Source organism: Salvelinus sp. IW2-2015, unplaced genomic scaffold (genome assembly GCF_002910315.2).
Source record: "Salvelinus sp. IW2-2015 unplaced genomic scaffold, ASM291031v2 Un_scaffold1885, whole genome shotgun sequence".
NCBI classification, from domain to species: domain Eukaryota; kingdom Metazoa; phylum Chordata; class Actinopteri; order Salmoniformes; family Salmonidae; genus Salvelinus; species Salvelinus sp. IW2-2015.
Window position 1 is genome coordinate 156,424 of NW_019943247.1, and position 6,443 is coordinate 162,866.

Sequence of the window (6,443 nt, forward strand, 5' to 3'; positions counted from 1 at the left end):
GAGAGAGAGATGTAGAGAGTGTGGTTGATGAGAGTTCAGCAGAGTACTCCATATAGGGCCATTCCTGTCAGACATCACATTCTGCTGCTGTTGCTGTGACAGTTTGCAGCTGCTGCTTACACCCATTAGGTTACAACAACACAATGCTAACAACACGTTCCAGTCAACTTCCGCCCTCTGAACCACACTCACAAACTAAAACAACTGACTCACACGACCCCAGCTCTATCGTACATCTAGGGCCAGTTTCACAGATTAAGCCTATCCTGCACATTAGAGATTCAATGGACAAGGACCGGTTTCCCGGACACAGATTGAGTCTAAAAAGCACTTTTTAATGGAGAATGTCCATTGTCCAGCAAAAAAAGTTTAATCTGTGTCCGGGAATTCGCTACCTAATCTTTAGTCTTTATTCAGATCCCCATTGGCTGACGCCACGATGACAGCATTTCTTCCTGCGGTCAATAACGTAGAGTGGTTCAAGGACTGAAACTCCACAAGCCAAGATATCACTGTTACTACTGCTGATGATGGCTATGATATGACCCGTGTCTGTTTCGGATCTCATAGCTGGTTGTATGCGGTTGTGGGTTATGGGTTTGGGTTGAACCTCAGCGGTTATATTCAGTGTCTTACTTTGTCCGCAGTGGTAGGTCTCATGAGGGAAACTCGGTCATACTGCCGCCGCAGTAAAGCCCACAGCGCATCCAGACGACCCTGAAAACAGRAAGAAGGGAAAAAAAGGACTGTGCTTGAACATTTATTCATGGCATATCGCTGTATTTATCAATACAAAATGTGTCACAATCAGAGACAACGGAAAACAAAGATACTGTCACTAACAGTTGTATGGAATCCATAACTTTGCTATCACAATGTAAATCATAGAATCAGTGAAGAGAAAACATTAGTGAAACCAAACTTCCGGAAGCCATCTCCAACCGACTCGGCCTTATCAGGCTCTGACCAAAACAAGAGAGTTAAGGGAATAGGGTGCCGTTTNGCCTTATCAGGCTCTGACCAAAACAAGAGAGTTAAGGGAATAGGGTGCCGTTTCCAACCGACTCGGCCTTATCAGGCTCTGACCAAAACAAGAGACTTAAGGGAATAGGGTGCCGTTTCCAGACGTCATCTTGAACGTACCTTTATAGGGGTATACCATTTGGACTCCTGGCGCTGGTGGTATGTAGGGGTGGGTTTGGGGGTCCGTTTGGCCATCGTGGGCTCTTCCACCTCCTCAGGAACAGACACTACAGCATTCTTAGCCTTCTCCAGCCTTGCCCCTTCCTCCGTCGAGCCCTTCTCTCCCCAACGCACCTGGTGGAGTAACATCAGACAGGGACCGGGGGTTATTTCAGGTTCCCATTCAGTCAATTCAGGAGGTGAAAATAAACATACTTAATTTTGATGGTAACTTTTGGTAACATTACACCGTCCTGAAAAGTAAACGTACAGCGTGATTGTTACCCACAATTCATAAACTAATCCATTAGCTAACCACATATATCATAGCTATGTGGGTGTAAACAAAAGTCCCATCCTCCCTTTCGTATAACCTGAAGAATAACCAGAAGAATAACCAGAAAAATAACTTGAAGAATAACCAGAAGAATAACCAGAAGAATAACCAGAATAATAACCAGAATAATAACCAGAATATTAACCAGAAGAATAACTTGAAGGATAACCAGAATAATAACCAGAATATTAACCTGAAGAATAACCAGAAGGATAACCAGAAGAATAACCAGAAGGATAACCAGAATAATAACCAGAATAATAACCAGAAGGATAACCAGAATAATAACCAGAAGAATAACAAGGTTTGGTGTTTTTTTAATTGTTTTGCTTCACAGCATTTCATCCCAGGGTGTTTTGTGAGCTCCTAGCTTCCTACCTGAATAAACAGGTGTGGTGGTGTTTTTATTGTTCTCCCACAGTGCCTTTTTTTCTGCTTCCCCCTAAGCTTCCTGTTTTAATTAAATGCATCACAGCTGTTGCCGGGTAAATCCACCGGCACGGCAGAAGAGAGGTGAGTGTTTAATTAGCGACACGCTCTTCAAGCTGTAGGTTAAGCCTCTACAATACAGAACAGATTTTCATGATCACCATCCACCTGGGAAACACCCACCTCCCTACAGATATACAGGACATACTGTATACTGTCTATCTATCGTGATGAATAAAACACACCTGCATGGAGGGACGCAGAAACACACACACACACTGCCGCCTGTAAAACTAAGGCAACATGGGATATCCCTCACGAAAGATACACTATCTACCCTGATGAAGAAAAGATTCCCTGTACATTCCATCGCTGCGGGTTAGCGTCAACGTGTTCAGAGTCAACACGCTGCCTTTACAGGAAGAGAGAAAATGACACTCTCCCACTCTACCCCGATCCACAGAGTCAACACGCTGCCTTTACAGGAAGAAGAAAATGACACCTCTCCCCCACCTCTACCCGATCACAGAGTCAACACGCTGCCTTTACAGGAAGAGAGAAAATGACCTCTCCCCCACCTCTACCCCGATCCACAGAGTCAACACGCTGCCTTTTACAGGAAAGAGAAAATGACACCCTACCCCACCTCTACCCCGATCCACAGAGTCAACACGCTGCCTTTACAGGAAGAGGAAAATGACCTCTCCCCCACTATACCCGCGCCATCCACAGAGTCAACACGCTGCTTTACAGGAAGAGAGAAATGACCTCTCCCCCACCTCTACCCTCCGATCCACAGAGTCAACAACTGCCTTTACAGGAAGAGACAAATGACCTCTCCCCACCTCTACCCCGATCCCAAGTCAACACACTGCTTTACAGGAAGAGAGAAAATGACCTCTCCCCACCTCTACCCTGATCCACAGACCTCTACCCGATCCACAGAAGTCAACACGCTGCTTTACAGGAAGAGAGAAATGACCTCTCCCCACCTTCTACCCGATCACAGAACCTCTACCCCGATCCACAGCGTCAACACGCTGCCTTTACAGGAAGAGAGAAAAATGACCTCTCCCACCTCTACCCGATCTACAGAACCTCTACCCCGATCCACAGAGTCAACACCGCTGCTTTAACAGGAAGAGAGAAAATGACCTCTCCCCACCTCCTACCCGATCCACAGAGTCAACACACTGCCTTTAACAGAAGAGAGAAAATGACCTCTCCCCCACCTCTACCCCGATCCAAACCACCGTCAGGTCAACACGCTGCCTTTACGGAAGAGAGAAAATGACCTCCCCCACCTCTACCCGATCACAACTCTCCCCATCACAGAGTCAACACGCTGCCTTACAGAAGAGAGAAAATGACCTCTCCCCCACCTCTACCCGATCCACAGATCAACACGCTGCCTTTACAGGAAGAGAGAAATGACCTCCCCCCACCTCTACCCCGATCCACAGAGTCAACACCTGCCTTACAGGAAGAGAGAAAATGACCCTCCCCACCCTACCCCGATCCACAGAGTCAACACACTGCCTTACAGGAAGAGAAAATGACCTCTCCCCCACTCTACCCCGATCCACAGAGTCAACACGACTGCCTTTACAGGAGAGAGAAAATGACACTCTCCCCCACCTCTACCCCATCCACAGATCAACACACTGCCTTACAGGAAGAGAGAAAATGACCTCCCCCACCTCTACCCCGATCCACAGACCTCTACCCGATCCACAAGTCAACACAGCTGCCTTTACAGGAAGAGAGAAAATGAACCTCTCCCCCACCTCTACCGATCACAGACCTCTACCCCGATCCACAGAGTCAACACGCTGCCTTTACAGGAAGAAGAGAAAATGACCTCTCCCCACCTCTACCCGACTACAGAACCTCTACCCCAGATCCACAGATCAACACGCTGCCTTTACAGGAAGAGAGAAAATGACCTCTCCCCCACCTCTACCCCATCCACAGAGTCAACACGCTGCCTTTACAGAGAGAGAAAATGACCTCTCCCCACCTTACCCCGATCTACAGACTCTACCCGATCCACAGAGTCAACACGCTGCCTTTACAGGAAGAGAGAAAATGACTCTCCCCCACCTCTACCCCGATCCACAGAGTCAACCACACTGCCTTTACAGGGAAGAGAGAAATGACCTCTCCTCCACCTCACCCCGATCCACAGAGCAACACACTGCCTTTACAGGAAGAGAGAAAATGACCTGCTCCCCACCTCACCCCGATCCACAGAACCTTACCCCGATCACAGAGTCAACACGCTGCCTTTACAGGAAGAGAGAAAATGGACCTCCTCCCAACCTTACCCCCGATCACAAAGTCAACACACTGCCTTTACAGGAAGAGAGAAAATGACCTCTCCACCACCTCTACCCCGATCCACAGAACCCTCTACCCTGACTACAGAACCTCTTCCCTGATCTACAGACTCTCTTCCCTGATCCGCAGAACCTCTACCCCGATCCACAGAACCTCTACCCCGATCCACAGAACCTCTACCACAGTCCAGAGAACCTTTTCCCTATCCACAGAACCTCTACCCTGATCTACAGAACCTCTTCCCTGATCTACAAAACCTCTTTCCTGATCTACAGAACCTTTTCCCTGACCACAGAACCTCTACCCTGATCTACAGAACCTCTTCCTGATCTACAGAATCTCTTCCTGTCCTACAGAACTCTCCCTATCTAAAGAACCTCTTCCCTGATCTATCAGAACCTCTTCCATGATCTACAGAACTCTACCGATCTACAGAACCCTCTTTTCTGATCTACAGACCTCTTCCCCCGATCTACAGAACCTCTTCCCTGATCTACAGACCTCTATTCCTGATCTACAGAACCTCTATCCGCTTCGATCTACAGAACCTCAACCCCGATCTACAGAATCTTCCTGATCTAATCAGAACCTCTCCTGATTACAACCTTCCTGATCTACAGAACCTCTACCCCGAATCTACAAACTCTTCTCTGACTCAGACTCTCCGATCTACAAACCTCTTCCTGATCACAGAACCTCTTTCCTGATCTACAGAACCTCTTCCTGATCATAACCGAACCTCTAACCCCGATCACATAACCCCTACCCTGATCCACAGAACCTCTTCCCTGATTCACAGAACCCTTCCTGATCCACAGAACCTCTTCCTATTTACAGAACCTCTACCCGATCTATATAACCTCTTCCCTGATCTACAGAACCTCTACCACGATCCACAACCTTCTTCCCTGATCTCCAGAGAGAGCCTCAGAAGTGAATGGGCTGTCTAGGAGTATCAACCTGGTGTTTATGAAGAGAGTGGATGGTGGAAAGGGACGTATGAACAGATGAAAGAGGAGATGGTGGATAGCAGACGCATGAACAGAAACGAAATGCTCTGAGCAAAGCCCTCCAACAGTCTTGGGAAGAAGTTGAAGTATATATCTTATGAAAACAAGGGACTGGGATGGTTAAGGAAGGGGGAATGGTATGAAGAAGAAGAGAGAGAAGAGGAATGGGGACAGGACGGTGGCTGAGCAAAGCCCAAACACAGTGGGTAAAGCTGGAGGGCTGATTGGCTTTTCCCCCAACGTCCTCGGAAATCCCTGCTATGCCACCAACGTGCAGAAATCCCGTGCATGTCACCAACGTCCTCAGAAATCCCTGCTATGTCACCAACGTCCCCAGAATCCCTGCTATGCCCCCAACGTCCTCAGAATCCCTGCTATGTCACCAACGTCCCTCAGAAACTCCTGCTATCCCCCAACGTCCTCAGAAATCCCTCTATGTCACCAACGTCCTCAGAAATCCCTGCTATGTCACCAACGTCCTCAGAATCCCTGCAATGCCACCACCGCCTCGGAAATCCCTGCAATGCCAATCGTCCTTGGTGCTGATAGTAGGAGGTAGGGGGCAGGAGATAGGGGTAGACGTAGGGGTAGGGGTAGAGGATAGGGGTAGACGATAGTGTAGTAGTAGGGTTGGTAAAAGAAGGGGGAGGATAGACGGTAGGGTAGGAGGTAGGTGTAGGGGTAGATAGGGGTAGGGATAGGGGTAGGGATAGACGGTAGATTGGATAGAGTAGAGGGTAGGGATAGAAGATGAGACATAGGGTAGGAATGAAGGTAGGGGGTAGGGGATAGAGAGTAGGAATAGGGATAGGTAGTGGGTGATGGGTAGACCGCAGGGGTAGGGGAAGGTGGGTAGGGATATGGGGAGGGGGTAGGGTTGAGTAGGGGATAGGGGTTAGTGGATAGGTGAAGGGGGTAGGGGGAGGTTGGGTAGGTGAGGATAGGGGGGGGGAGGGGTTGGGTAGGATATGGGGGGGGGGGGTTGGTAGGGGATAGGGGTAGGGATAGGGTAGGGTGGGAAGCAAGGGATTAAACATGTTAGCTTGAACGTTTTTAACTATGTCTATTCCCTTTGGAGAAAGGGAGGGAGGGAGGGAGGGGAGGGAGGAGGGGAGGAGGAGCGAACAAAGGCCAGAGTTGGAAGC

General features: G+C 48.7%; 1 non-coding gene across 1 annotated transcript in view; it reads right to left on the reverse strand.

The window, feature by feature from the left end:
- LOC112072305 (uncharacterized) overlaps positions 1-1,414 on the reverse strand; it is a 65,078-nt gene extending 63,664 nt beyond the window's left edge. Inside the window, exons 1-2 of the transcript XR_011476153.1 lie at positions 1,144-1,414; positions 637-717 (exon numbers count right to left, since the gene is read on the reverse strand). This is a non-coding gene — a transcript (uncharacterized protein). The remainder of the gene's footprint in view (positions 1-636; positions 718-1,143) is intronic.
- Between the last annotated feature and the right edge of the window lie 5,029 nt (positions 1,415-6,443).